The sequence below is a fragment of the Oncorhynchus nerka genome, linkage group LG26 (assembly GCF_034236695.1).
Source record: "Oncorhynchus nerka isolate Pitt River linkage group LG26, Oner_Uvic_2.0, whole genome shotgun sequence".
Taxonomy (NCBI): Eukaryota; Metazoa; Chordata; class Actinopteri; order Salmoniformes; family Salmonidae; genus Oncorhynchus; species Oncorhynchus nerka.
This window is the reverse complement of record NC_088421.1, coordinates 35224665-35235262: the sequence shown is the minus strand read 5'-3', so window position 1 is coordinate 35235262 and position 10598 is coordinate 35224665. Positions and strand designations below refer to the sequence as shown.

Here is a 10598-nt window from a genome sequence, read left to right as displayed (position 1 = left end):
AGGGAAGGGGCCTGTTTATCCACTAGACAGGACACCAGGACAGGTAAGGGAAGGGGCCTGTTTATCCACTAGACAGGACACCAGGACAGGGAAGGGGTCTGTTTATCCACTAGACAGGACACCAGGACAGGGGAAGGGGCCTGTTTATCCACTAGACAGGACACCAGGACAGGGAAGGGGCCTGTTTATCCACTAGACAGGACACCAGGACAGGTAAGGGAAGGGGCCTGTTTATCCACTAGACAGGACACCAGGACAGGGAAGGGTCTGTTTATCCACTAGACAGGACACCAGGACAGGGAAGGGGCCTGTTTATCCACTAGACAGGACACCAGGACAGGGAAGGGGGCCTGTTTATCCACTAGACAGGACACCAGGACAGGGAAGGGGTCTGTTTATCCACTAGACAGGACACCAGGACAGGGGAAGGGGCCTGTTTATCCACTCAGACAGGACACCAGGACAGGGAAGGGGCCTGTTTATCCACTAGACAGGACACCAGGACAGGGAAAAAGGGTCTGTTTATCCACTAGACAGGACACCAGGACAGGGGAAGGGGTCTGTTTATCCACTAGACAGGACACCAGGACAGGTAAGGAAGGGGCCTGTTTATCCACTAGGACAGACACCAGACAGGGAAGGGAAGGGCCTGTTTATCCACTAGACAGGACACCAGGACAGGGAAGGGGCCTGTTTATCCACTAAACAGGACACCAGGATATGGGAAGGGGTCTGTTTATCCACTAGACAGTGACACCAGGATAGGAAGGGGCCTGTTTATCCACTAGACAGACACCAGGACAGGGAAGGGTCTATTTATCCACTAGACAGGACACCAGGGAAGATCCACTCAGGACAGGACACCAGGAAGGGGCCTGTTTATCCACTAGACAGTGACACCAGGACAGGGAAGGGAAGGGGCCTGTTTATCCACTAGACAGGACACCAGGACAGGTAAGGGGCCTCTGTTTATCCACTAGACAGGGAAGGGGTCTGTTTATCCACTAGACAGGACACCAGACAGGGAACTGTTTATCCACTAGACACCGGACAGGTAAGGGGCCTGTTTATCCACTAGACAGGACACCAGGACAGGGAAGGGAAGGGGGCCTGTTTATCCACTAGACAGGACACCAGGACAGGGAAGGGGCCTGTTTATCCACTAGACAGGACACCAGGACAGGGAAGGGGCCTGCTTATCCACTCAGACAGGACACCAGGACAGGGGTAAGGGGCCTGTTTATCCACTAGACAGACAAGACAGGGAAGGGAAGGGGGCTTATCCACCAGGACACCAGGGAAGGGGTCTGTTTATCCACTAGACAGGACACCAGACAGGAAGGGAAGGGGCCTGTTTATCCACTAGACAGGACACCCAGGAAAGGGCCTTTTATCCACTAGACAGGACACCAGGACAGGGAAGGGGCCTGTTTATCCACTAGACAGGACACCAGGACAGGTAAGGGAAGGCCTGCTTTATCCAGGGGCCTCCACCAGACAGACACCAGGAGGGGCCTGTTTATCCACTAAACAGACACCAGGACAGGGAAGGGGTCTGTTTATCCACTAGGACAGGACACCAGACAGGACACCGACAGGGAAGGGGCCTGTTTATCCACTAGACAGACACCACTGTTTATCCACTATTAGACAGGGAAGGGAAGGGGCCTGTTTATCCACTAGACAGGACACCAGGGAAGGACAGACACCAGGAAGGGAAGGGGCCTGTTTATCCACTAGACAGGACACTCAGACAGGGAAGACAGGAAGGGGCCCGTTTATCCACTAGACAGGACACCAGGACAGGGAAGGGGCCTGTTTATCCACTAGACAGGACACCAGGACAGGGAAGGGAAGGGGCCTGTTTATCCACTAGACAGGACACCAGGACAGAGAAGGGACCTGTTTATCCACTCAGACAGGACACCAGGACAGGGAAGGGAAGGGGCCTGTTTATCCACTAGACAGGACACCAGACAGGGAAGGGTAAGGGGCCTGTTTTATCCACTAGACAGGTTTATCCACACCAGGACAGGTACACAGGACACCAGGGGAAGGGGCCTGTTTATCCACTAGACAGACACCAGGACAGGGAAGGGAAGGGGCCTGTTTATCCACTAGACAGGACACCAGGACAGGGAAGGGGCCTGTTTATCCACTAAACAGGACACCAGGACAGGGAAGGGTCTGTTTATCCACTAGACAGGACACCAGGACAGGGAAGGGGCCTGTTTATCCACTAGACAGGACACCAGGACAGGGAAGGGGCCTGTTTATCCACTAGACAGGACACCAGGACAGGTCCAAGACAGGAAGGGGAAGGGGCCTGTTTATCCACTAGACAGGACATCAGGACAGGGAAGGGGCCTGTTTATCCACTAGACAGGACACCAGGACAGGGAAGGGGCCTGTTTATCCACTAGACAGGACACCAGGTAAGGGAATGGGCCTGTTTATCCACTAGACAGGACACCAGGACAGGGAAGGGGCCTGTTTATCCGGTAGACAGGACACCAGGACAGGTAAGGGAAGGGGCCTGTTTATCCACTAGACAGGACACCAGGACAGGGAAGGGGTCTGTTTATCCACTAGACAGGACACCAGGACAGGTAAGGGAAGGGGCCTGTTTATCCACTAGACAGGACACCAGGACAGGACACTCAGGAAGGAAGGGCCTGTTTATCCACTAGACAGGACACCAGGTAGGGAAGGGGCCTGTTTATCCACTAGACAGGACACCAGGACAGGGAAGGGGAAGGGGACAGGGAAGGGGTCTGTTTATCCACTAGACAGGACACCAGGACAGGTAAGGGAAGGGGCCTGTTTATCCACTAGACAGGACACCAGGACAGGGAAGGGGTCTGTTTATCCACTCAGACAGGACACCAGGACAGGGAAGGGAAGGGGCCTGTTTATCCACTAGGGACAGGACACTAGACAGGACAGGACAGGAAGGGGCCTGTTTATCCACTAGACAGGACACCAGGACAGGGAAGGGAAGGGGCCTGTTTATCCACTAGACAGGACACCAGGACAGGGAAGGGACAGGACACCAGGTCTGTTTTATCCACTAGACAGGACACCAGGACAGGGAAGGGGCCTGTTTATCCACTAGACAGGACACCAGGACAGGGAAGGGGTCTATTTATCCACTAGACAGGACACCAGGACAGGGAAGGGGCCTGTTTATCCACTAGACAGGACACCAGGACAGGGAAGGGAAGGGGCCTGTTTATCCACTAAACAGGACACCAGGACAGGGAAGGGGCCTGTTTATCCACTAGACAGGACACCAGGACAGGGAAGGGGCCTGTTTATCCACTAGACAGGACACCAGGACAGGGAAGGGGTCTGTTTATCCGGTAGACAGGACACCAGGACATGGGAAGGGGCCTGTTTATCCACTACACAGGACACCAGGACAGGGAAGGGGCAGGACACCAGGACAGGGAAGGGGCCTGTTTATCCAGGAGACAGGACACCAGGACAGGGAAGGGGCCTGTTTATCCACTAGACAGGACACCAGGACAGGGAAGGGGTCTGTTTATCCACTAGACAGGACACCAGGACAGGGAATGGACCTGTTTATCCACTAGACAGGACACCAGGACAGGGAAGGGGCCTGTTTATCCACTAGACAGGACACCAGGACAGGTAAGGGACCTGTTTATCCAGGAGACCGGACACCAGGACAGGGAAGGGACCTGTTTATCCACTAGACAGGACACCAGGACAGGTAAGGGAAGGGGCCTGTTTATCCACTAGACAGGACACCAGGACAGGGAAGGGGCCTATTTATCCACTAGACAGGACACCAGGACAGGGAAGGGACCTGTTTATCCAGGAGACTGGACACCAGGACAGGGAAGGGGTCTGTTTATCCAGGAGACAGGACACCAGGACAGGGAAGGGGCCTGTTTATCCAGTAGGCAGGACATGGGAAGGGGCCTGTTTATCCACTAGACAGGACACCAGGACAGGGAAGGGGCCTGTTTATCCACTAGAAAGGACATGGAAAGGGGCAGGATGACATTAGACAAGGATAGTTTGTCATGGAGGCATTAGGCTACATTCTTAATGGAATCTGAGACCTTTTTTGGGAGTGGGGATCCGTAGAGTCAAAGGTACTGTGTGAAGAGTGTTTAGGTCTATTGGTGTAGTTCTGTGCTTTTTTGGCACTGGGTTTAGGCCTTAGTTAATTAGTAACAAAGAATGTTACTTTTGTACTCTACTACATAGATTTGACAGATTTAGGCCGAGAATCTGTATTAAACTATTTTCAAATGTGTGACCTAACTATTTAAGTGGAATCAGGTTATATGAAAAATAGACTATCCATTGAGATAAAAAAATATATATTTTTGTGAAAGAGTATCAAAGTACAACAACTAAACCCCCCCCCAGTGTTCCTGGACAAGCAGGAGGCCAGTGAAGTAATCACCTTATCCCGCCAGAAGAGGGCCAACGTGGGCAACGAGGAGAGCCTGCTCCTGCCAACCTGGAGAGGGAGTGTCTGGAGGAGGTCTGCAACTACGAGGAGGCCAGGAGATCTTCCAGGACTCCTACCGCCTGTGAGAATCAAACTGACAGTGGCCTGTAGACATGCTCCCTCTTCCCACTGAACAGATTTATTTCCTCCACCTCCCTCTATTAGACTCCCTTCTTTCCCACCTCCTGCTCATCCTTCCTTTTCTCACCTCAGACATCCTCTTTAACAACCTCCAAACCTTCCTCCTTTCCTTGCTTCTGACTCATCTTTTTTAAATCTATCTTCTTGCTTCTGGACAGTGGATTCTGATAGTCATTTTGAATTTTGAATCAAAACAGTGGACAGATTCTGGACATTGTGAATTCAGTGGATGATTCTGTAGACATTGTGAATCAAACTGACAGTGGACTTCTGATGATTCTGTAGACATTGAATCAAACTGAATGATCAAACTGACAGTGGAATCAAACTGACAGTGGACTGATGATTCTGTAGACATTGTGAATCAAACTGACAGTGGACTTCTGATGATTCTTAGACATTGTGAATCAAACTGACAGTGGACTTCTGATGATTCTGTAGACATTTGAATCAAACTGACAGTGGACTTCTGATGAAACATTTTGAATCAAACTGACAGTGGACATGATTCTGGACTGAATCAAACTGATGATTCTGTAGACATTTTGAATCAAACTGACAGTGGACTTCTGATGATTCTGTAGACATTTTGAATCAAACTGACAGTGGAAACTGACATTTTGTGGACTTCTGATGATTCATTTTGTAGACATTTGAATCAAACTGACAGTGGACTTCTGATGATTCATTTTGAATCAAACTAGACATTTGAATCAAACTGACAGTGGACTTCTGATGATTCTGTAGACATTTGAATCAAACTGAGTGGACTTCTGATGATTCTGTAACATTGTGAATCAAACTGACAGTGGACTTCTGATGATTCTGTAGACATTTTGAATCAAACTGACAGTGGACTTCTGATGATTCTGTAGACATTGTGAATCAAACTGACAGTGGACTTCTGATGATTCTGAATCAAACTGACAGACATTGTGAATCAAACTGACAGTGGACTTCTGATGATTCTGTAGACATTTTGAATCAAACTGACAGTGGACTCGAATCAAACTGACAGTGGATTCTGATGATTCTGTAGTCATTTTGAATCAAACTGACAGTGGACTTCTGATGATTCTGAATCAAACTGACAGTGGACTGATGATTCTAGACATTGTGAATCAAAACTGGACTTCTGATGTGTAGACATTTTGAATCAAACTGACAGTGGATGATTCTGTTTGTGAATCAAACTGACAGTGGACTTCTGATGGAATCAAACTGACAGTGGACTGATGATTTTGAATCAAACTGAGACATTGAATCAAACTGACAGTTCTGATTCTGTAGACATTTTGAATCAAACTGACAGTGGACTTCTGATGATTCTGTAGACATTGTGAATCAAACTGACAGTGGACTTCTGATGATTTTGTAGACATTTTGAATCAAAACTGGACAGTGGACATTGTGAATCAAACTGACAGTGGATTCTGTAGACATTTTGAATCAAACTGACAGTGGACTTCTGATGATTCTGTAGACATGAATCAAACTGACAGTGGACTTCTGATGATTCTGTAGACATTTTGAATCAAACTGACAGTGGACTTCTGATGATTCTGTAGACATTTTGAATCAAACTGACAGTGGACTTCTGATGATTCTGTAGACATTGTGAATCAAACTGACAGTGGACTTCTGATGATTCTGTAGTCATTGTGAATCAAACTGACAGTGGACTTCTGATGATTCTGTAGACATTTTGAATCAAACTGACAGTTGATGATTCTGTAGACATTGTGAATCAAACTGACAGTGGACTTCTGATGATTCTGTAGACATTTTGAATCAAACTGACAGTGGACTTCTGTAGTCATTTTGAATCAAACTGACATCAGTGATTCTGTAGACATTGTGGACTAGACATTGTGAATTGACAGTGGACTTCTGATGATTCTGTAGTCATTGTGAATCAAACTGACAGTGGACTTCTGATGATTCTGTAGACATTTTGAATCAAACTGACAGTGGACTTCTGATGATTCTGTAGACAGTCACTGACAGTGGACTTCTGAATAGACAAACTGACAGTGGACTTCTGATGATTCTGTAGACATTTTGAATCAAACTGACAGTGGACTTCTGATGATTCTGTAGATTTTGAATCAAACTGACAGTGGACTTTGTTTGTTCATCTTTGTCAGAACAAGTGTATCTGAGTGGAACATATCAGAGTTCTTAGTATTTGGGTTACCACTCAGTTGAAATCCATGTGATTTGGTGTGACAGTTAAAATAGCTTCACCCCAGAACATGTGTCTTGTATTACTGAATGTACCATTTGACTGGCTGTGTTGTTAACCCTGTGTGTGTACAGATGGGGACCAGTGTGCAGAGAAGCCGTGTAAGAATGGAGCCATGTGCTCAGACAGCTGGCTGTGTTGGGGGATACGACTGTGTCTGCAAGTCAGGCTTCTTTGGAGTCCACTGTGAGACAGGTGAGAGACGTGAAGGACCCAACACCGAGTTGGTGGGGAACTTATGTAGTAAAAACGTCAACAGTGAAGAAGCCTCTCCACCTTTCTCTGTCTTTCTCTCTGTGTGTGATTGTAGATCAGACAGTGTGTATGTTGGACAAGACCAAGGGCTGCAGTCAGTTCTGTAAGCCAGGATACCAGTCCTATGAGTGTTCCTGTGCCCGTGGCTGGAAACTAGAGGAGAAGGAGAGGGTGAAGTGTGTTCCTGCAGGTCAGTCACCATATACTACTATGCTATACTATACTATGCTATCCTATATGTTAAGTGATTCTGTACTGTACTATGATACTCTAGCCTCATACGCAACATCCTGATCTCACTAGCGGATAGTGAAACAGAATGTAAGCCTTGCGAGATCAGGATGGTTCGTGCATTTGAGGCTAATGCTATGCTATACTAGATACTAAACTGTACTATATTAAACTATACTCAGTAATTCTCCTCCATCCCTCTCAGTGACATTCCCCTGTGGGAAGGTGAGCAGCCTAAGCCAGTGGACAAAGAGACAGTCAACCAACATCGCCAGCAACTTTGAGGGACTAGCCTGCAACTCTGGAGAGTGTCCCTGGCAGGTAGGAAAAACACACACCACTATGAGGTACACACACACACACACACACACACACACACACACACACACACACACACACACAATTCAAACTAGGTACACACTGTCCACTGACAGGCACTACTATGCTCTCAGATTCATTGTTCTCATGAAGTCAACCCTCACTATCAAAGCTGCAGCACATTAACCCAATATTCCATAGTTGTGATAATGTATTTTGTGTCATCTCTGCTGTATATTGTAACTGTTGTGTTGTCATTGTGCAGGCCATTCTGAAGAGTACAGAGTCTGTAGGGTTCTGTAGTGGTGTCATTCTGAAGGAGAACCTGGTTCTAACTACAGCCCAGTGTGCCCAGAAATACGTCAACTTCCAGGTGGCTGTCGGTGAGTGCTCATCATGGGGCATCATGTCCAGTCTACAGGCTCAGGCTCCACTGGTGGTGGAAGTGGTGTGTGTGTGTGTACATGTGTGCATTCATTCCTGCGTGTGTGTGCGAGGGTATGTTTTGATTTGCTTTACAGTATGTGTTCCTTTATTGATTTTGAGTACTTCGTCCCTCCCTCCCAGGCAAGCGCCTAACCGCATCTGAAGATGGCGAACAGACGCTCTATGTCCAAGTCGTCCACGCCCACCCCCGCTACGCACCCGGTCGCCCTGACAACGACCTGGCCCCCCCGAGCTCCGCGAGCGCATCGTCTATAAGAAACATGTGGTCGCTGCCTGCCTGCCCGAACGTGACTTTGCAGAGGTCGTCCTGATGACTGGCGAGTATCCGGCCGTGGTCACTGGCTGGAAGGACCCGTGGACGCCACGGAGGTCCAAGGCCCGCTCACTCTCAACCACCTGGCATATGAGCGTTTGCCCCAGTGTGTGGAGAGGCACCCGGGGTTGGTCACCAACAAGATGGGCTGTACGACGGTGAGACCCAAGGGTGACTGCATCCTGGGGCCGGGAGTCCCATCCTATCTCTCCACAGGAGGTGTTCTATCTGACCGGGGTAGTCTCCAGACCAGCAGGGGCAGACTGTAGTCAGGGTTACATCTACCAGAAGGTGTCCCGCTTCCTGCTCTGGCTGCAGCCCCTCATGGACTCACGCCAAGGGGGGCTCTGAATCCCAAATCAACCACTAGTCCCCACCCCTATGCAGTAGGGTAGATCTGAGAGGATTGGAAAGATGTCCTTAAGCTATATGCGCCAATTCCCGTCTGGCCTATCAGAAGGCCAGATGGAGCTACCACCATATTGCTTATACCGGTCCAATCATCTCAGATCTATATAAGTGCTTTGTGGCTAGGGACTAGGGGTTTGGGATTCAGGGGTAGTGGGGATCAGGGGAGGGAGGGTACAGGGAAGAGAGGGAGAGGTTGGGGGTTTAGGAGAATAATTGTGAGGGTTGATGGTATTGGACAAAGGCTAAAATGGATAGGAATTAGGGAAGACAAGACAGGGAGAACGGAGGTGACACTGTCAAGGAAATAAATAAATGAAGGATATTGTAATATTGGATAGAGGTGGAAAGGGATAGGGTCATGGGAGGAGAAGAGGAGGGAGGGAAGACAGCTCATGATATTGGGATAGAGGGAGATAGGGGTCATGGGGAGGAGAATAGGAGGGAGGAAGACAGCTGAACAGGGAGCATGATGAAGGATATTGTAATATTGGATAGAGGTGGAAAGGGATAGGGGTCATGTGGGAGGAGAAGAGGAGGGAGGGAAGACAGCTGAACAGGGAGCATGATGAAGGATATTGTAATATTGGATAGAGGTGGAAAGGGATAGGGGTCATGTGGGAGGAGAAGAGGAGGGAGGAAGACAGCTGAACAGGGAGCATGATGAAGGAGGGAAAACACAACGTAAAGAGAGGGCCAGAGAAAATGGGGGAAATTGAGATGCATTCCGTTTGTGTAACATACCGTACTCTTATCTTAGGTCCTTTTTCATTGGAAGGGTCTGGTTGTCCGTATGGCTGATGTCTTTTTGCTTAAATTATCCGTTGTCTTTTAATTTTTTCAAAATAATAATTAGGCCTATAAGTTGATTTCCACCTTTCGTATAGTATATGAGTTGGGGGTACTTGAGAAGACTCATGAGACCATAAGTTTACTGGTAAAATGTACGTGCGGGGGTATTTCAGGGGTTCTCTAGGCAAAGCAAAATTCTGTTGATGGTACAGTTAGCGAAAAAGGTTGGGAACCACTGCCCTAATGAACACAACCCACATCTGTGTAGTTCTCTGGTTATCCCACAAGGTGGCGGTCTTTTCATTAAAATACTATTGTATCATGTCCTACCAAATATAGTACCTGGCTGACTGCAGATAGACTAGGGGAACATTAAATAATGCAGCATGCGTGTTCTGTTGCTCTTGTCTTACTCTTAACTGATGTTCTTTTCTTGGAGAGAAGGGTTGGTAATTGCACTGTATACCTTTTAATGTTAATCACTTTACTAAGAATGTATTAATAAAAGTTCACCTCTGATCTGGTGTCAGTTTAATTAATTACTGAGGAATATGGGTCAATGTTCTGCAGCGCATTAAGGAACATCTCTGTCAAAGTAAATGTGTCACAATGACGACGAGTGAAGCCGTCTATAACTTTGCAATGCCGTCAACTGTAGCCTACGTTGATCTCAGCACCTTCTCAAAGCTCTTATATGGATCAGAAGCACTGCTTTTCCTGGTGTAAAGGACTTCCACTAGCATGCCGAGAGCAATCTAGCAAGAAGCAGGAGACTCACACAGACAGATTTGGTGATCTTATCTGTAATAGCTGTCATTTGAGTCTAGAATGATCACTTTACTCCCACTGCTACAGACGCTACATCATTTCACTATTGTGTCTAATATCAAGCTGCCATCACAGCCACATTCCCCTAGCGTTGTTTGGCAACATTTTCCCACAATCCATTGCAAAGACAC

At 47.9% G+C, this 10598-nt stretch overlaps 1 long non-coding RNA gene and 1 pseudogene across 1 annotated transcript; both read left to right on the top strand.

Moving 5' to 3' along the window:
* LOC135564876 (coagulation factor X-like) overlaps positions 1–8798 on the top strand; it is a 12370-nt pseudogene extending 3572 nt beyond the window's left edge.
* Positions 8799–9052: 254 nt separating this feature from the next.
* LOC135564946 (uncharacterized) lies at positions 9053–10158 on the top strand. Its single transcript, XR_010461295.1, has 2 exons — positions 9053–9190; positions 9348–10158. It is a non-coding gene; the product is annotated as an uncharacterized LOC135564946 (long non-coding RNA).
* The last annotated feature ends 440 nt before the right edge of the window (positions 10159–10598 follow it).